General features: G+C 37.4%; 1 protein-coding gene and 1 long non-coding RNA gene across 9 annotated transcripts in view; one reads left to right on the top strand and one right to left on the bottom strand.

Moving 5' to 3' along the window:
- Window positions 1-15,303, top strand: part of LOC126869249 (uncharacterized) — a 144,646-nt gene extending 129,343 nt beyond the window's left edge. The window contains exons 3-4 of one of the 3 annotated variants that reach the window (XR_007690865.1): window positions 11,964-12,550; window positions 15,047-15,303. This is a non-coding gene — a long non-coding RNA (uncharacterized LOC126869249). Of the gene's footprint in view, window positions 1-11,963 lie in introns of all 3 variants that reach the window. The other 2 variants (XR_007690864.1, XR_007690863.1) reach the window with 2 other exon arrangements.
- The window catches only part of LOC126869222 (regulating synaptic membrane exocytosis protein 1), a 153,166-nt gene that overhangs the window by 127,109 nt on the left and 4,783 nt on the right, over window positions 1-21,274 (bottom strand). The window lies entirely within an intron of this gene.

Below are 21,274 nucleotides of genomic sequence, written 5' to 3'. Positions count from 1 at the left end.
TCGGCGGATAAACTCGACGAGGAAATTCGCTTGTACGAAAAAGAAACGAGCGCGTCGACGATGGAATCGCGGCGAACATAAATCCACGCGCGGAGAAATGACGACGAAGCTTCCTCTGGCTCGTGATCTCGTTTAGCCGACGCGGAAATGACTGACGTTTTCGATTGAAAGGACACGTTTTCACGACGCGGCGGTTGTTTTTTTATAAAAGAAAACAACCACATGCTCGCGAGAAGGGGAGGGAAAACAGGAATACGAAATGAAAGGATTTTTCTAAACGATGATGATGGTTGGTCAGAAAGGTGAAGAGAAAAATATTGTTGGTATACCTACATATAGTTTGAAGGGAGGATTGAATTGATGGAAATTTGCATAATGTATTTTTTTATAGTATCTTTGATACGCTGTGGTGATAGGATGCTATACCAGTAAAAGTATTCCAAGTTTTTTCCTTCAATTCGAGTTAAGAATAAGATAACGATATCTCTGAAGTAATTTGATTTATTCGTTCGTGTTCGAATAGACAATTTGTATAGCTCAAAACACACGAGCTTCTTGATCCATTTATAGTAACGGTGAATGTTAAAATCTATTTTTTTAAGTGTACAAACTAATGACAATTTATGATTAAATGTACTTCTTTAAACAGTAGCATATCTAAAGAAAATCATATACGAGATTTACAAGTAATAACGCTAACAATATACTAAAATATAACAACATTATTTCTTGTTAGCTTCTAAATTGTTGCAGATATTATAAGAATAGTTGTGAAGAATAGTTGTGAGTGGTTTGACTGAAATTAAAATTTAATTTATTACGGTGCAAGTCTAGTTAGCTATAATTACTCTTTGTAATTTCCAATCGTTCCATCCGTATAAACCAAATATAGCATACATATTTAATTATCAGTAAACGGGCATGTAAATAAATTAATAAACAAAATATATCCACTCCTATTCTGTGTTCGTTACTTGCTGAATTTTTTAATTTGCTTAAAATCGTACTTATTTCAGAGAAAATTCGTTTATGATTTTAATCATGCAACATGCGTGACAAATACTGAATTCGACGAATATTTTTCAAGAAAGAAAACCATGCACAGAAAATCTTCTATCCACGAAAAGGTATCTTATCAAAAATATTGATTGAGAATATAATTCACCTGTTATCTAATAAACTATTGTAGGAAAAACATAGAATCCTACTTGAGAAGTCAACATATACAGAATTGCCATTTTATCGTATTTCCCTCGACCTGATCAAATAAATCAATTGACCCAATTGTTAATTTAAATAACACATCTCGAAATACATCCCACGTATTGTATACGGATATTTGAACGATCTTACATAAAGGTAACATACGGTGCAATTGTATTTTCATTAGGAATACGAAGCTTCTAACGTGTGTACAGATAAAGCGGAAATAATTTGAATATACAGATGGAATCTCTTACCAGAGTGTGAATTATTCATTGGATGTATACAGCAGAGATATGGAATAAATTTTGACGAAAATAGATTGTATAATATAAATTGTAGCAAAGAATTGCCAGATTCACGATGAAATTCTTAGATGAACAGCTTGAATGCGCGTAGCTAGATAGAGGGTGGATGAATTATTTTTTAATTATTCATGCGATAGGAAAGATCATCGATTCGTTCGGCGCGAATATAAAAATCTTTGAACGATCCTTTTCATCAGTGCCATTTAGACGCCACTCCGTGGAATTGCGAGTGTGCCGTTGAATCTACCGAGGATCGAACTGAAATTTTTTCTTCTGATTAAAAAGAAGTAAGTGAAAGAAATTCGCTGAAATGAGTGATAGTCTCTCGAAAGTTTGATAAAACTTTTTTTATAAGATATTAAACCTATCAGTTTTATCTCTTATTACACCTTATTTCTATCGCGTTTGAAGTAATCTCTTCTTTTTTCATTGTTTTCTTCGTCATGTTAGTGATAGAGTTAATAATTTAGAATTAATCCTGGTACTGAACAACGTACGTTAAACTAAATTCACGTTACTTGCTTTAAAATAAGGACGCGTTGTCATATCGCATTTGTTTTAGAAGATAAATGATTCAAAGTTGAAATCTGCTCTGTCGCTGCGCATCGGCTGTTGTCTACTTTGCCAGATTTAAATGCGATCTTCTATAAAATTGCCGGAAATGAAGTTAGTTAAACGGATTTCGTAATAGTTGGTTTGTAATTTCCCGTGAAAAAGTTTAGCGACACGGTATTGTGCCACATTAAAATACGTAGCGCACGCTATGTTAAAATGTTTTCAGTACCTATACTTTAAAGATGGTTACGCCGCAAATTTTGCAATTTCAGCTTCGAACGAAAAGACTTTAGTAACGGGAACTGGAGAACTCTCACTCGCAAAGAGCTTTAAGGCAACTTCTTCCTTCCATTGTGACCGTACAGTCACGAAAATAAATCGCAGAATGTTGCAAATGTGGGCAATGAAAATAAAAATGATACCAATAGTGTGTTCTGTACTAGAGTAATCGCTAAATATATCACCGAGGAAAGTAGTATATTTCTACGAGTGAAAAACTAAATGTAACTTTGTTTCGGAACCGATAAAGAGAATGGAATAAAGTGGTGCGCGGCAAAGCCATAGACTCAGAGGATTAAATAAACTGAATTGTTTATTGAATTTAGATATACGCACGAGACAACCACTCCGCTAGATCAAAAGTCAGCAATAGCTAAAATTAACAACGACTTTTAACAATAAACGAGAATGAAAGCATTAATATGGACGAAGGTTCAGAAAGTTAGAGTTCGGGGAATTCGTGCGTGAGCCGACGACAATGGGCATGTTTAATGCGTATATAAGGGTGTGCATTCGTACATATGTAGAGCCGAATGTCTTTAAGAAGAACGGTCAATGCGTGGTGAGAATGAAATTTTAGACAGTTAGGCAAGCAAAGTTGGTATTTGCAGAATTCAGAGCGTATAGGCGGAATGTTTAATAAAAGTAGAAACAAATATAATGACGCTCGTGTAATAAGATTATACATTGTGTATTTACATCTGAACCTACTCGTATAAAATGTATTCCCAAAACTTGTAATCTCGGCAAATGGAAATCATACAGAAACAAATTGAGGGTTAGGGATGTAACGAAACAACGCTAACTAAATTACAAATTAAGTGTATCTCGTACACACAAAGTACTTCTAAAAGAGGAACGTAATTAAACAGAAATGAATTACAATCGAAATCGTATACGGGAAAACGGGAATAATCACAGTTTGGTGACGAAGGTTCTCGACAAAGGTAGATCGAAGAAAAAAGAAGAACGACAATGGTATAGATTTGCCCAATTTTTATTTGGAAACCATCCCATGTCGTTCGCGGTAAAAGTTTCTTTTTCGTATGCGGAAAGAGTCTCACGTTCGCGAAGCTGCTTGTTTTTCGTTATTTCGGAAAACGGATCCCCTGGGTAGTCCGCGGCTAGAATTACAACGAAGACTCACCTCTCTTGTCCACCCTGCTCTATTCAAACCTAGCGAAAAAAGCAAGAAATACAAATTCAATTCGTCGAAATTTAGCGCCGGCGTTGCTTGTAATTGCGCACACGTCGTCGCGATATCTCGCTCTTTAAAGCGGTAGAAAACATTTTTCACGACAATGCCGCATTTATTTTTATCATTCGTCGAAGGGAGACGCAAAATATTCGCTTTTCCTCGGAGGCCTTACGAGGGACGATCGCTAAAATATTCTGCAAATAAAGCTTGCCACGATTTGCAGGAGTTTTATCGCTCAGAGGGACCAAAAAGTCGATTTTTATAGTATATTGCACCTTGGAATCTTGAAAATATGCTGCTTCAGGGTTTGCATAAAATTCGATAGATTTTCTACTCTTCTATGAATTATTTCTCTTGCGATATTGTTGATACTAGACGATTATGTTTCGCGTTGCCTCTGTTATCAATAGATTAATGCATCGATAGCGTTGCTCAAATTGTACTATTCGTAAATGTCTATTTCTATTACTTTTACTTATCAACATATTTAAATAATTTTGTTGATCTCTTTAATAGCAAAATAATAACGCTTTATTCCGTTTTATCGAAACGAAGAAATTCTTATAACTCGAACAGTAAGTAACGTTTACTGGAAAAGAAAGAAGTTAAAGAAACTATACATTTGGAACAATGACAACGCGCATAATACACAAGAGGACAAGCTTATAAGCGATATTAACAGGAATAATGGAATCAGAACTAAATTTTCGGACGGAACTGACTCTATCGCACCGCTAAACGTTGAACACTAATTTTCCAAAATCAGATAAAACCAACTTGCACGACTCCAGATCTCAAACTCTCTTGCGTATATATAACCTGTTCGGTAGTTTCCCTATGAATAGCTAACAAGAATTCCACTTCACTTTGAGAATATTCGCGTTTCCCCATTTCCTCCGTTTCACCCTCTTGCCGCGTTCCAAACTCCCTAAAATCAAAATAAAAGAAATAAAGAAAAAAGAAGAAACGTATCACGGGATCTCAAACGTCTTTCCGCTCGATCAAAAATAAACTTCTCAACGGCCACGTGTCTGAGACTCCTTATCAATAATGCAGTGTCCCTATATACGTCACCGCGAAATCGCAGCTGAAACGCGATCGGAATTTCGAATTCTTGAATGTCGAACTTGCGGATCCTCGGGAAGATCCTCGAACGTATAACTGGTAATCCCACTGGATCAGCGAGCACGTTGAAGAATTAATGCGTCTGTTAACGGGGGCTGATACAAGCAGCATTGTTAAAGCCGTCGCAATCGGAGAAAGCGTTACCTCGGCCGAGGGCGAAGGGGACCGCGACGAACGAAAGCATCAGAAATCGAAGGGCGGCTTGGGACACGAGCGGATCAGATAAAATCGGCCAGAAAATAGGGAGGGCAGAGAAAGGGCTTGGCCACGATAAGGCCGTCATAAAAATGTTACGAACGATCGGGGAGACCCGATAGAGGGTCGAAGGTCCGATCTGTGTCCGATAAGGCGCATTCACCTGCTGTGTAGCCGACTGTGAGTAACGTGGCTATGTTTACTTAACTCATTGAAAAATTACGGTCACAGGGGTGGCCCTGTCGGCCCTGCCAGAACGTGTAACGAAGCAATCTCGCGTGATCCGCGCGAACGTGAAACACGTCGAAACACCGCTCGATAATCTGAAATGCGAGAACTCGTGGATCCGAGCAAGTTTACGGACGTTCCGCGAGTTCTCGTTGATTTATCGGATCGTACATGCGTATGTATTTCATCAGGAAGCACGGAGGAGGATAAGAGGCGAATTAACGCGACGTCCCGACGCAATCGATCGAACGCAACGGCACGAATATCCGATCGAATATCGTCGATAGGTGAGTAGTATCTACGACAAGTTATCGAGTATCAGAGCGTGTACCCGGTAGCGAGAACTCAGCTGGAAGTTTCCTGTATGCATAATCAGGCTACGTTTTCGTAGTCGATCGCTTGCCCGCTGCCGAGGCAGAAAGTTATTCCGCTTCTTGACACGTTTGCCATGCACGGTTATTTGTAAGCCAAGCCCGGCTACGTGTTCTCGTGTTTCCGTTCTCTGCATATGATCTCAGTTCTACTATATACGGACCGAATAAACCGTCCGAATATTCCGATCGTGAAAATGTTCCGCCGTCTCGAGACTACTCGCGAAAATCGGTGCATCGGATTTACGGATTAACATCGGACGAACGGTTCGTTACGAACGTTTTACGGGGTGGTTAACTGAAGTTGAAAATTAATAAAACGACATCGGCGAAATTGCCAGCGAATGGGATATTGGTAGTATAAGTAGAGAAGTACGTTCGTTGTTTCGACGCTGTTTATTGCTGTTTCGTTGCTTATCGCTCGAATACGTACACTCGATTTTACGCTGATCTTCATTCTTTCATTTCCGAGTTAATTCGTAGTCACAAATACATGTCAATTTGTCTGTAATTTTCCTGCCTATGATTCGTACAAAGTTGTTAACGTATAAAAATATAAGAATATTTAAAAATAGAACGAAGATTTCTGAATCTGTAATTCCTGGATTAATCTCTGATAAAAGTCAAGGATTAATTAACTTGTATTTCTCCTATTTCCGCTCTTTCCTCTTCCTCCGCTGTTTTGGTTTCATTAAGATCATTATCTCTTAATCGTTATTTGGACACTTATATCTATAAATATTTACAAACTTGAGTTAATACTATATATGTGTCTATTTTTATCTTTTTTTTTCGCCTCACTACTACCGTAAATATTAGTTCAATATATTATTTTCTATTTTATATAAAATACTTACAGCTATTTATTGAATTAATTCAATCTTTTAGAAACGTGGTCCATTAGTATGTCAATTTCCCTTATTAGCAATAGTATGCCACTCCTGCAATATTATGGTACTTGCATGATATGAATCGATATTCCGTTACAAGCTTCGCAAGATGTAATTAATGTAGCATACTTTTTCCTCGCTTTCGAAAATTCATATTTAAAATAATAAATCGATGATGCAATATAACACGAGGTTACTACGTTGTCAGACTTCGCCTATATTCACCTACGAAATTTTTGTCAGCATTAATTTTTTTTCTAAAAGCAACATGACACGTGATAATAACATTTTCGCGAAAATACGAATAAGTAGACTGAAATATCAATGACAAGTAATTTATCTTACACTTTATAGTTTACTCACATAATACTTCCTTGAAGCATTCTACGACTATAAATGTATTAACTTCCTGTATTTCGTCGTACGATGTTATACAGCAATTAAGATCTTAGAATAAAGATTAGCAGCTCCAAAAACACACGCTCAACTTAAGAAGGAAAAGGCAGAAACACGGTTAAATCGTGGTTCTATGTATACACCTCGCAAATGTTATGTTCGTTTGATACATTGCCTAGCATAATAACAAATACATCCAAAGTATAAGCCATAAAAAGTAGAATACGTTTCTCTTTTATAGAGTTTTTTTAATGAGATCTAGCAAGAAATTGAATTATGCTGCAGTGAACATTTAACTGGATATTATTTATGAAAGCTTGAACTACGTTGCGCACCATTTTCAATTACGTTATAAATTAACGCTTCCTTGTTTCGCACGTTCTTTTTGCGAAGGTAGAAAAGTTGAGAGAACTTTCGTTCCACTAATGTAATATTATTGATAGAATTTATTATTCGCGTGGCAGCATTTTAAACTGAAAGTAGTTCACGATTTAATTTTCCAGGAAACATTGTGCCTCTTCCGTTGGGAGAAGCGAAAGCGTCGATAACATTTACAGGGCGAATATTACTCAATTATTTAACAGTTGAACAAAAATTCTGTCGTAAATTACGTAACTTCACTAGCTCTTCTCTGATGAAAACATAGTGTCAGATTGATTGATATATGAAGATGAAATAGGACCATTACATATCCCAAGAAGAAAATACAAAATTATACCTTATATTAGAACTATCAATTTTAGGATCTATATCGATTGAACATTTTTATTCCTGTTAATTAATATCTACTACAATACCCAGAAACTTCAAAACCTTCTTCTAATACTCTGTACATTTGCTTAACAAACGAATTAACTTTTCGATACTGTATCTACGTAGCAAACATCATTTTAATATTCCACAATTACGAACGCTCAAAGTTCAACTTCATTCTACGCTAATCCCTTAATGAGAAATAACACAAACGTACACTAACCCATTCTAACTACTCACGGCTGCGGTGAATCTTCGCATCAAATTAATTACTCTTGCGTAACCAAGCATTCATTCGGGCTAAGCACCAAAATCCCGATCTAAAACTATGCACACATCAACGCATCTCGTTGGAGTAGCACGTAATCCAGTGACAAAGCTTCTTCGCCTGACTTTTTTTTCCTCTCCCGAAATCCTTTTCAAACTTCGATCTAAATCGAGCCACAGACACATTTGTTCCCGTAGCCAGACTAACGCAGCAGCCACAGGCTGATCGAGAGAACATTAAATTTCTCGGGTGTACAAGGCGGAAAAGACGGAGTCGCTAGCTGTCGATGTGGTCGAGCAGCAGGGAAAGAGGATTGAATTTAACTTCCCCTCCTCTCTGGAGTGCCACTGGCAAAGGGGTGGTTTCGAGGTCGAGGGCTGTCGACCGACCTCGACCGATCGATATAGCTACAGGTGTCCGAAACCCTATTCGTTCTGGACTCTCGTCGGAGGAAAAAAAGACCTGAGCACGGTGTCCACCGCTAGTTTCCATCACAGTACACCATAGCAAAGCATCGTTACTTTAATCCGTTTTACTATGTAAGTTTTTCTTGCTCGAGGATAAATTATGTTTTCCTACGGCGCTACTAGACCAGACACGCACATGAACACGCACAAGGCGTATAGGTATGTACATGGAGTGTCGTGCTTTGCGGCAAGGCTTCTTCGATCGATCTAGTTACAGGTGTTCGAAAGTACGTTCTCCGCTTGTCGCCGGAATATCTCAAACGACCTGCCTCGAGCGACATTGCAAAGCCCACGTCGCTATCTTCCTTTGTCGCCGTTTTTAGCGTTGTTTTTAGACTCCCGAGAAACTAAAGTATCGCACGCTACCGCTCGAGTGTGTCTGGATAGAGATATTTAGATATCTTTTACAGGATACGATCTAAATTACACAATTCTAAACAAACAGTCTACAATGACGTGGAAAATGTTGGCCGAATATATCGCACGAGTAGACAGCAGGCGATTACTTCTGTAGAAATAAATCCAAAATGTAAAATACAATTTTTTTCATCCGTGAGTTAGTTTTTAGGAAAATCATCTTCCAAGTGGATACAGCGTCACGATTAATATATGATAAGGTTTTAAAATAAAGAATTTTAATTTCGTATGACGTATCTCTTTAATTCCAGAATAACATAGTAAAGACCGCTATCGTTAATTCGTAGATTTAACGTTGTATCATACTGCCATATGTATACCATACTAGGATAAGTTGGAATATAAAGTAGCATAAGTAATCGATGTGATAAAATATCAATGTTAACCGGAAACCATCCTAGGCCGAAAGCCAAGGATTATAATGATGAATAAATGAAAATAATAAGTAACGTTCACATATATTGTTAACGCAAGTCGGTCAAAATCTCCATACACTTGTGAACGTGTGTAGTATAACTAGGATATTGATAAAACGAAGAAGTACAATCCGTACCACAAATCTATCAAACTGTCCAGATGCTTATGAGCAATAGCGTATGTCGCTCAGAAATGGATCAGCGATGGAGATGGACGGTTTTGCTGATCGGTCGCGAAGCTCGTTTAAACTTCTCGTATATTTGAAATAATGGATGGTTCGGTACATAAATTTTAATAGCAATTGCACCGACGAGTTTCCATTGGTGGTTTCAGGCGGAGATTTATGCTACGAAGCACTCGCGCCGGTTCATTCTTCAACGCTGCAACCTTCGGCGGTCTGAATTTATCTTGCCACTTTGTAACTGCGACTGCTCTCTGCTCTCTCGTACACCTCTGACAATTCTGGCTTTGTATAAGTCTGACTTTGACTTTCTACGACTCTAAATGGTCTTTATCGTATCACGAAACTCTCCGTTTGTAAGAGCGATGCCGACATCCTGAAATTCTCTCGGATATCCGTGTTCTGACCCGAAGAAGACTAGATTTATCTCACGTAATTCGTCGTCACCAAGTGGAACTTCGTATTCGCATTTTCTAGATCCACTCCTGTTACTAGTTTAATCCTACTACGTTCTTGAAATCGATCTCGATTCGTTGTATTCTTTTTAATATCGAAAACGTACTTCTGAAAAGTTTGAGCAAGAATCGTTAATGATAAATGTGAATTCTTGTGTTTCAATTTCGTATTGAACATGTAAAAGTATTTATAGAAGTAAGAGCAAGATCGGAAAATAAAGATTCAAGGGTCGTAACAGGATCAAATGCAAATGCGTGCTTGTGCTTCGGCTTTTCTTTGCTTCGCGTATTACGTGAATTCTGTATACTTTTTACACCTTCTCTTCTTGCATTTTGCACAAGCGTGCAGTTATCTTTCAACGACAGAAACATGTAAATGTTTCAGGAACGAGTGAATTAATAATAACCACGTTTGCAGAAAATGTGAAATTATTTCATGCTCTCGGCTTCTATAAGACAAAGTATTTAATTACATTTTTCGTTTCTCGTGTTCGTCACACCACGAATTGCACTTTTACCTTCATCGAGCATTGTTTTTTCCGCCAATGGATGATGCTTGAAAACGTTCAAAACCCGGACGGTCTTTTTTGTTTTGCCAATCAATGCAGTGCGCATCGGGTTTCAGATATTTCATGAACTTTATGCTCGAGTTGCAATGGTCTCATCGCGATAAAGAGAGACGTACACAGGCGATGGCGAAACATAGACTGAACCGTTCTAAGGTTTTCTATCGCTCAATGTTGCGTGTGTCAGAAAAGCCGATATAGATCAACTTGTCGGTAAGTTGAAAATACTGAGCACAAATATTTCGTTTCGTATCTAACATTGTGTAACGCGAAATTCAGGTGTACTTGCCAATTATTCGGTATAAACTGTTGATAACGATAGCGAAGTAGTCATATCTATTAATAGCAATAATAAAAAGCAGCTAGTAATAAAAAGCAAAAACCTATTAATTTACTTCGCTGTACAGCGAAAAATGATTGCCAAATGCTCGCAACATTTTTTTAAATAGACATAGAAATAGGCGTGATGTATAAGTCTATTCTTTTGCACAATTTTGCAGAGAATTCGCTTATATTCGATGCGAGAATAAAATTCATTAAAGATAGAGGAAAATTGTGAAAGCAGAGTAAACGAGGAAAATGCGATTATACAACGAATCTTAAATCATTATCGAGAACATTGCATTATTCTATGATTATAGAGCTTGCAATTATACTCAACCTATTGCTAATCGAATGTAATTGTTCAAATGTCAAAGTTCAAGAAATGTTTCTTTGAAACGAAGTTCTTTCTGATCCTTTAAGACTTGTTGCGTCATCCAAGAAGCACAGAACAAGGAAATATATATATAGATATATATATAGAATATTAAAAGAAATTTACAGAACGTTTATTAGCTTTATTGCATCAAAGAGAGTACGCTTTGGAGTCTTTTGATCAGCGAATACGGAACATGAAATTTAATTAAGAAGTACCAGCTATTTCGCAAAACTGGTACATATTACGGGACTATTAGAAAACGAACCCCATGTTATTTGTTTATAGAAAAAATAAATAATCGTTTTTATATTCGCTATAAGTAGACTGCGAATTTTTAAGCAAATTCGTATTTTTATTAATATAATTAAAAGAACGAAACCTAAGCACAGATTAATTCCACCTACTTAATTTTTGTACTTTACATGCGTTACATACACTTGTAAGCCTTCGAATTTCCTATAAATACATAAAACTCCGCTAAACTAAGTCTACTCTTTACGAGCATTTAGTTTAATTGGATCTTTCGTTTTGTTTCGCCCCTATCCATGATATTAGATCGACTACGCGAGATATAGTAGGTATCATTCACAACAGGGCGCCTAATTATCCTCTTTGTTATTAGCGGTATGAAAGGAACCCCTGATGAAACTCGAATGGTGTCATAAAGAAAATGAGATATAAAGATAACTTTTTGCTAAGAATACTTTTTTCCCAGAGTATCATATATTTAACGAAGGCTAATCGTGCGTAGTATTTTTCAACCGATGACACTTTTCATTGCGCGAAATCAAAGCCTTCTTTCTTTAACAATTAGACACCCTTGCCTCTTCGTTATGAATGTCACCGTAGAAAGTAATATTCAAAGAGAACCAGTAACAATCAATATAACAGTAAAACGGCACCGATACCGCAGCCAAAGTACCGCCGATAAATTTATTCCAATAAAATGAGAAGCGGCGATATAAAGATCATCCGCACATTTTCATTGCAGGCAAGCATATCGACGTCGTGGAAAGTTTCGTCTAAGGAACATTAAAGGGCCCGGGGATATTCGATGCAGCGAATACACGAAAACGCATAATGGCTCCTTTGATACCATCAAGAGCTCTCTACTTTTACGTCGATCTGGCTGAGCGAAACGCCGTGGCTTCTGCTTACCTTCCTTTACGCAACTCTCCCTTCGCTCCTACTATGTGACTTATGATCAAGAAAAGACGCATATATACATGTATGTATGTATGTATGTATATATATATATATATGTATGTATATATACATGTATATATATATATAGGTTTTCAAGGCGGCGAAGAGATGTGTTTTCACGACGGCCACGAAAGCAGCGCAAGAGGCGAACAGACACAGTAAAAGAGATTTAACGGCGCGCGCGTGGACTCCTAATAAAATGGCACTTGTTACTCAGACGGAGGAGGTCTGTTAGTGGTTTTACACAGAATCTGATCGAATAATATGTACAAGAGGACTTGGAGCGATTCCTTTATAAAAATAAGAAGAAAACATAGGATAACATTATTTCGTAGGATACTTTGATTTTAAGAAAACCGCTGAATGTTTTAAGTAATTAGGTAATTAATTAATTCATTAATTTTTCTCTGCTATTCACGGCTTTACATTCATATGATGGAGGTTCGTGTTTAGATAAGCCGATTCAACCGGTAGAACTGCATTTAATCGGGCAGAAACTAAAATTTCGTGCACTTGGCTACTTAAACGATCTCGTCGTAAATCTCAAGTTGTGCTTGTGTTTGTGGCATTAGGTAATACGTAATTAGGTAATACACAGAACGAAGTGTACCGTGAACGATATTCACGGGTTTTATTCTTCTCTGTCCGTTTGAATATAGAATTCTTCTCTTCTTTGCAGTAACGAAAATTTCTATGAATACTTTCTAGCTATGTTTCAAACGTTTCGTTCGCCATCGGAAAACCGCACAGAGGCGGTCACGGATTTTTAACATAAAGGGTAATCTCTCTCTCTCTCTCTACCGCCATACCACGAGTTCGCTTTTTTATTTTTCATTAATACGCTCGTTCGTTTCTTTCCTTTTGCGCTACACGCTGGAGTACGAAGATACGCATGATATACCGTATGCGGGAAGATTATCGATGTCGAAATTGCTATTCCGGCACGGTGCGGTTACCGCGCGTCCAAAAAACGGACATTTGTATAGGCTTTAATTTCCACAATTCATCCGACCGCAAGGAAAAAGTAGAACATCGATTGGTGTAATTCCGTAATAAGAAAGCCACGTGCATCATTGAAAACGTAATTACAGTTCAATTTGCCCCGATCGCGAACGCATTAAAGACCAATACGGCGAACATAAACACGAAAAATCCATCGGTCGAGTCTTGGTAAACGTCGAGCACGCGAAACTTCTGCAACCTTCGTGGAACTGAACGCGTTCTAAAAAAAACGAAACTTTCTTCGAACGAAACGAGAAAACGAGCCAAGATTTTCCAGCGATTTTTTCCCTTCTTGTACCAGTCTTCTAAAAAGTTCACTCGTGACGTGTCGTTTCAAAATTAAAACTGGTCGTCTCGCGTGGCTGCGAGAAACTTTCTCGAGAAAGAATCGACACAATTGCAACGCGCGGCTGTTTGTTTTCCTGCAGTCGTCAGCTTCGGTGAGCATTCTCTTTGCGGTTCTTCGCAGCCTAATTTCCAACGAATCCGAAACTGATGTTCAAACCGGAGGAAACTGGGTCAACCGATCATCATGTTCGCGTTCATATTCCGGAGAAATAGGAAACGCAAGCGCGTTTTTCTATCGACCACCGTATCCTTCAGTGGCCGAGAAAGAGAGAAGATCCTCGAGCAGCTTTTCCGATCGAGTAATCACTCGGCGAAATTGTTGTTCTGCCGTCGACAACCGATCACGATAACAGCCGGTGCTGATTTGTATCGTGATATCGATACGCGGCCAGTTACGTTGTTGCGTTGCTTCCTGCAATCATTTCAAACGTCGTGTGCACGCAGATGACGGTGTATCGACTCGTTAATTGACTATCATTGGGAGAAACTGAATTGAAGTATAGTATAGCGATAATTAGATAATTAGAAACTTCATTATTACGGACGTTTATTATAGGATATTCAGTTAATTTAGTTACACGGACGTTTGAATGCTCGAATAATTATTTAAAAGAAATTAAAGAAATAACTCATCCTGTATACGTTAGCATAATTATATGAACGACCTATCGTTATATCAGTCTTCATTGAAAGATTCTTTTTTATTCAGATGTCTGAACGTTCTGTTATCCGAACAATATATATTTCCTTTGTTGCTATAATATGAAAACGGTATTATATGCGTTAATGCCATTTATAAAATGGCATGAAGAAGAAAACGTGTAATAGATACTAACAGTTAAAACGGAACGAGAGATACTTCAAAAGCTAGAAAACGGCCACAGTGTTGCAAAAGTCGTAAAAATGTACGTAAACCTATTGTTGAAGGCATTCCCTCTTCGAAGCATTTACGGTATTAGGAAAAGATCATTTAAGTGGTTTAAGCCACAAATAGGATACAATTCAAAGCAACTTAATACGTGTTTATCCGATTTAATAGAAAAATTGTTCCTTGCTATCGTTTGTAACGATATTACTCCTGATAATAAATAATTAGTTTCTTTATGTAAAAATACCCTAATCCGAACGATCATGTCCCTCTATCGACTCCGATATCGGAGGTTTCACTACATAAAGAATAATAATCCGATGGAATATCAAACTTATGCTAACTACTCATCGATTGACATTTACAAGAGAGATTAGATTATACCATGCCGATGATCAAAGGTCTTAAAAAAATAGGTGAGAAAATAAAAGTTTAGTAGTATGAAAAACAGATTGATTAAACAGATCGATATAATTAAACGATATCATCGGATTTTACATCGCTTGCTTCACGATATAATATCACGCTAATGCTTATACAATTTGTACAAGTATAGACTATAATTCACTATCGAGCTTAACAGGAATAAACTTGCGATATCGTAAACAGTGCTCATAAACAAGCGTAAGATCAGCATTTCGAAATCAAAGCTTACAGGATTTCAAGGTCGAGCAATTCCTCGTGTAGCAAGCTGCAAGATCTCTCAGTTCATTCTGTTTATTATTACTATTATCCTGAAAGTAGTAGTAAGTAGAAGTAATACTACATGAACCGTGAAACAAGAGGGGCGAGACGCGTCAGGGGAAGATACGGAACAGAACGAGAGAAAATGGATGAGAGAGGATGTTCAGCAGATCGCGTGGCCGCTACCAAGGAACTAGGCCAACCGATGACCTTCCTGCAATAAGTAAGTAAGGTGATACACACCACTGTGGGAAATTATAACGGCAATTCCCCAAGAAGCTCGTTGAAATATTCATGAAGAATCGTTAACGAGAAAGAAAGCCGATTGGTCGTTAACCCTGGAAAATTATACAATACAAGTCGCAAAGTATGTATGTATGAATGCATGTATGCATGCATGTATGTATGTATGCATGTATGTATGTATTTATGCATGTATTTATGCATGTATGTATACACGTATGACAGCCATTTCTATTGGATTAAAAATATGTATGTTTAGTAGAATGGATACTGTACGAAAAAATAAAAGCCTTACGTTAAAAAAGAAAAATTCGTTGCATATGTTTCAGATGAACCGATTTTGCGTTCGAATAACCATTCGCAGTGGAACGTGAAATGGAACGTGAACGATAAATGTATTCACGATATAAAGTGCAACATACATAGTATCCCGCGAAACAGAATATTTCAAAGAAACAGCAATATTTCACACATGATTTTATGAAACATTACCTCGAGAGTTTCGATTATTCGAACGCTTTATTTCGTTCTCTTGATTCCCCTTCTACTAGATATAGTCGGCGAATGCGAAACTTCTACAAACATTGGAAGATATTTCTTGAACTGAACCATGTTCATTGTAGCGGTCAATAAAAAACGTGTAATAAATTATTAATAAATTATCGAAGGCTCTTTTATCGCTCTAAAAATGAAGAACAGTTTTAAACAAATCCTTATTTCCGTGTTGTGAATTTTCGAACGTGCATCTGTAAATTTCTCGGTTATCGGATTGCCCCGCAATCCAATACGTATATCTTGTGAAATATTTTCTGAATGAACTTGAAGTGGGCGAAATAAAATATCGGACACGAATATTTTCAATCGTACACGCTGTAATGTGCTGTATTATTCGGTTGGAACAATTGACAGACGTTCCATGTTTTCTAATCCTCGAATAGCAATGACTGAATCAGTTTCTATGTAGATATTTCGCTTCTACCCTCTCTGAATTACTAGATATGTGTCGTAATCTATTAATAAAAATTCATTACTGGAAATAGTCTTTTCGATTTGTCTTTGATACTATTGACAATTTCCAGATTCTTTGGTAAAATAATTCTGATATTACGTGAACACTGTAACATATTATAAAAATAGGATTCTTAGATTTTAGCTTCATCGAAACACCAGAATCATTCGACGATACAGTCCTTATCGGAAATAATGGATACAATAACAAATGCACAGTTTATTAAACCAATCGTTAGTTTCCCAGTATCGCAAAACCCTTTGGAAAGAAAATCAACCATACAACGTACATCGAAGAAAACAAGTAGTTGAATAGCAGAGTTATATCGGATATCAGAAACTATGGATCGGATACTACTGATATTACCGATGTACTGACGTTTTCTCGGACGTCTGTTGACTCTGTTGTGTCTACCAACGGAATCGGAATCGGAATCGTTTTCCAAAAGGACAGTATTCTCATTGAGAAACCTCTGGCCGAAACATGATTCACTGTGGCTCTCGTTAATATCAGTCTTCTCGGAGAATAATTTGAATATTTCGATAATGCCAATTAAATAGCTAAAAATATATATACGTAAACAAAATTAATCTCACAATGAAACACTTTTATTTATAACGAATTTAAACGAGAGATTTTTTTTCGTTTCGTACACGTAGTTGGTAGTGTAGTAATTTCGTTGCGATTTCTCTCGTCCGACCGACGAACACACTTGATACCAAAGGTGATACCATAGCCAGTGCTAAAATGTCATGATATCAATGCGTTAAGATGTCAATATGTCAACTGCATCGACATTGTCACGCGCTTTCAAGTTTATACGTGGAACGGGCGTTCGAGAGCAATACTGTAACTTGCGTTAATTTACGAAAATGAGAAAATGTCAATCTGTCATCACGTCAAGGTATTACATTATCGGACATTAAAGTCTAGCTTTAAATCGTTTTAAAAATCCGACCAATCACCGTGGAAGCTTGACGTGTATCGGAACTAAGTAATTGTAGCTCAATTTGTGAAAAAGCTTTCCAAGATATTTACGAGACTCGAACAGAATTATGCGTCGGAGTATCCCGATTATCTCGCAAAATCACGTTAACGATACAATTTAATTCTACTGTATGAACTATGCTTCTTTTTGTTATCCTTTTAAAGATCACGAGATTCCCAGAGGCGTTCCTTTCAAGTGCTCGCGAAGTTAAAAGTAAAAAATTTTAATATTTTACCAACAACGAGAACGAATACCTTGATTTTATAAAATGAAAATTCGTTACCTGTAATTTGAATTTCATTCGCTTATAGGCAAAAGGCTAAATATGTAGATTTAATCGAATTAAGGAAAGCTAGGAATTCACATTACCTCGGGCAACTATTTACCATAATAAAATACACTAACCGCACTGACGAACGATTGGATTAAAATTTGAAATATATAAATATATGGATAATTTATACGCTGTAAAGGGTTAACGAACAATCTTTAATTTCTATTTGACAAATCCAATTCGAATTTAGAAAAGTTGGATAAATACATGAATCTACATCGTGTTCGGATACAATTAAAGAACTCAAGAAAAAGTTGGAACACATGACAAGATCTTTAATTCGAAAATGCCATACATAAAGTCAAGCTGTAACGAAAATCTCTGTAACGTTTTCAAACTTTAAATACTCATTATTATACGCATTCGTAAAGGCTTGGAAATTCATTCTGAAATCCTTTAAATAAATATGGATCTTATAACATCGTTTCCCGTACTTCTTTTGTTTCTAAAGAAAGATACACTTGCACCACTTTACCATCGAGTCTCTCAACTGCGTCCGTCTTATCCGTTTATTTTTATAATTTATCCATTTTGTTTTACCCTTGACAAAGCATAACCGATATATTTCCCCTCTTTCGCAAACATTTTCTTTCGCCGTAAAGCATACTCTGCTGCGCGTAGCCTTCGGCCCGTTTCACAAGTTGGCGAACAAAAATATTTGTCCGGCGTTTAGACGTTTATCATAAACGTTCGTTCACGATCCGCGACACGAGCGACTTGAAAACGTAACAGTAATATGAGTTTGACGAAACGCGTGTAAAATATACCTTGCAATTTACCAGGGCTTGAGCAAACGCTCCTTTGCTCCGATTTCCACCTGGATAGATAAAATGGGGAGAACACAAGCATGGAACGAATCGTACGATAAATTTCCGCGGCAACGTTAATTCTTCACGGAGGATCGTAACGACTTGGCGCAGAAACTAAGAATTACACGAGAGTATCGCGCGATTCGGCCAAATCGAGCTCCTCGTCCCTTCTTTACCAATCTATTTACCCTCTGTAATATCTTAAATCTTGCGAAATAGTTGCTCCATTAATTAAAGCCTCCCAAGGGTAACAGGCATGGAAAGTCATGTGACCCGACGTGTTCCGTAGAAAGTTCAAAGAAAAGCCTACGCGGCCGGTCAAATGTCAAGCTACCGATCACTGAGCAAGCTAAAAATATACTTCAGCCAGCTAAAAAATAAAATACGAGAGATCCTATTCAGGTCCTCCCACGCGAGAACCTGGACTCGAGGTACGGGATGGATTCCGAAGAAGCTCACGAACGATCTGTCCGCCGCACAGAATCGCGATATTGCCGGGAAGATGTGAGAAAGAGAAGTGAGAAGGAGGGCGGGGGTAGAGGGTCGTAAGTTTCTTGGCGGAGCTAGTATTCCTCATGCGAGAGAGACGGAAAGGAAAAGGCGAGAGGAAAGGGACGTCGTCCACAGGCAACCGTGTTATTAAAGAAGGGTGAGATGGGTCGAGGTGCGAATACGTACGAGATTCCTTGCTTCCTTTCGGCGTACTGTCCTCGATACTAAACGATCTTGGAAGAATCGCTCGGAACAATAGAAACGTTCACGGTTTACGTCGCGATTCCCGACGAAAGAAACGACCAAGGTGTAGAAGGAACGAGCCCGGAAGCGTGTACACTCGCGAACTAAGGAGCAAAGGCGAGCAAATTCCGCGAAATACAAAGGAAACCATGCGACTGAGCGTTTGCTTTGCTTCCGAGCGAAACTCCGGACACGGATTAATTTGCGTTTTCGAGATTGTAAAGTCCAAGTTACTCAGCAACTCCGTTACATATCCGCTGCGCCGTCGCGACATAGAAAACGACCAGTCTCGGCACGAGTGTCCGACTAATCTCTTACGCCAACCACATTTCCATCCTACTTTTCAACGGCTCGTTAACCGTACGCTTCGAGAATGAAGAAGAAAAGAACAAAGACCTGAACTGGATCGCTTGACTCGGTTCTTTCAACCACTTGAAGCATGCGTTTTAACGCGTAAACACAGTGTTCGACGATTGCGTAATTGCAGGATTTTCTTTATACACGATTGTTCTTTGTTAATATCCTTTCAATAGGTATAGTTACGAGCATCGAAGTTACGTATAAAGAGAATATCCATTTTAATAGTTTGATACAATAGACCGAGAGGCAAAGAGGTGGATTATTATGATCGATGAGATAAGCAAGTAAAATTAGTTGTTTGTCCGAAACGACACGATGCATGATGTATCATTGCTGAAATAGAAAAAGAGTAAACTTGTAATTCCATCAAACTTAAAGAACGTTGTAACTGATTCTTAGATTCCACATGAACTTTTCCGTATAAAATTTCCAATGGTTATTTTCTTAATCTACATGCAATATCTTAATTTATATAATGCAATTATTCTTGTTCAACGTTGCTCTTAGCGATTTTTCAAATTTCATTTAGAAACACGTTATATATCTTAAATTTATAATAATGTCCGTGACTAAATTCTCATGTTTATTCGTGGAATTGTCCAGATCATTTATTTCCTTCATAGTAGACGTTTCGCAGTTCGCTTTGCGAGTTTCAGAAATAATTAGATTGTACTATATAAGCTTTCTTCGATGTTCTTCGTTATTTTCACGAATGCATCAAACTTTCATAACACTTCGGTTAATCTTAGCTTCTTAATCACTCGTCCACTTATTCGATTGTAGAGTTCTCTCACACACATAGCCAAATTTAGCAAATGTAAAAATAATTCGCACTTATTCGAGAATTGTTCGCCTCGGAAGGTCATAAATAGAATAATGGAATAATCACGATAAAAATCACAAAAAGATATTCACTTTTATCACGATTAATTGTTAAAATGTGAACTACAAACGTGTTTATTGGTATAGGAAAAATACACAATCAATGGGGAATATAGCTACCAACTTTTAATAAGAAATGTAATTACAGGAGGACTGAAGATTGACAAAATTGTCATGAATTCGCGATTTGACAAACAGATCGATCGATAGATAACATCGTAAGCGCTTGCAGAAGCATTGCGTCGAAAATCGAAATTGGATCGAGTATAAATCCCTTCGGAAAATTCGAACGAAAAACTTAATCTTAACATAACCCGATCCGCCGTAAACTTTTGTACGTGACGATAAGATGTAGGAAAATTGCCATCAAGAAACCTAGCAAACCTTTAGCGCGCGAACGCAGCACGCGATTTCGTCGACGATAAAATCGAAGAAAATCCATGGGGAAAATTGCCGCGACGTTCGTTAATTAATTAATCCATGTAACTTCTCGCGTGTTCCTCCGATGAAAAAATACATGGCAACATTTGGAAAATAGAAGGTAAAATTATGTAATTCGAGGAATTACAATGAAATATAATTTTTGAATGAGTAGATATTAATTGATAATAAAAAGCTTCCTTCCAGTGCTATACGTTCACTTTCTGATACTTTATTAGGTAAAATTGAAAGTACAATTGAGCACATTGAAATGAAAATATGGGTATGACAGAAATATGTGAAACTGATAGATAGAAAAGTAATTACAGTTATTTCGCTAATATTGCCTTCATATTTATATATATAATTATTTTTAAGAAACGATCTAGAAATTTACAATGTTATAAATTATAA

Source organism: Bombus huntii, chromosome 9 (assembly GCF_024542735.1).
Source record: "Bombus huntii isolate Logan2020A chromosome 9, iyBomHunt1.1, whole genome shotgun sequence".
Lineage (NCBI taxonomy): Eukaryota > Metazoa > Arthropoda > Insecta > Hymenoptera > Apidae > Bombus > Bombus huntii.
Note: the sequence above shows the minus strand (reverse complement) of the source record. Positions and strands in the feature narration are given on the sequence as shown.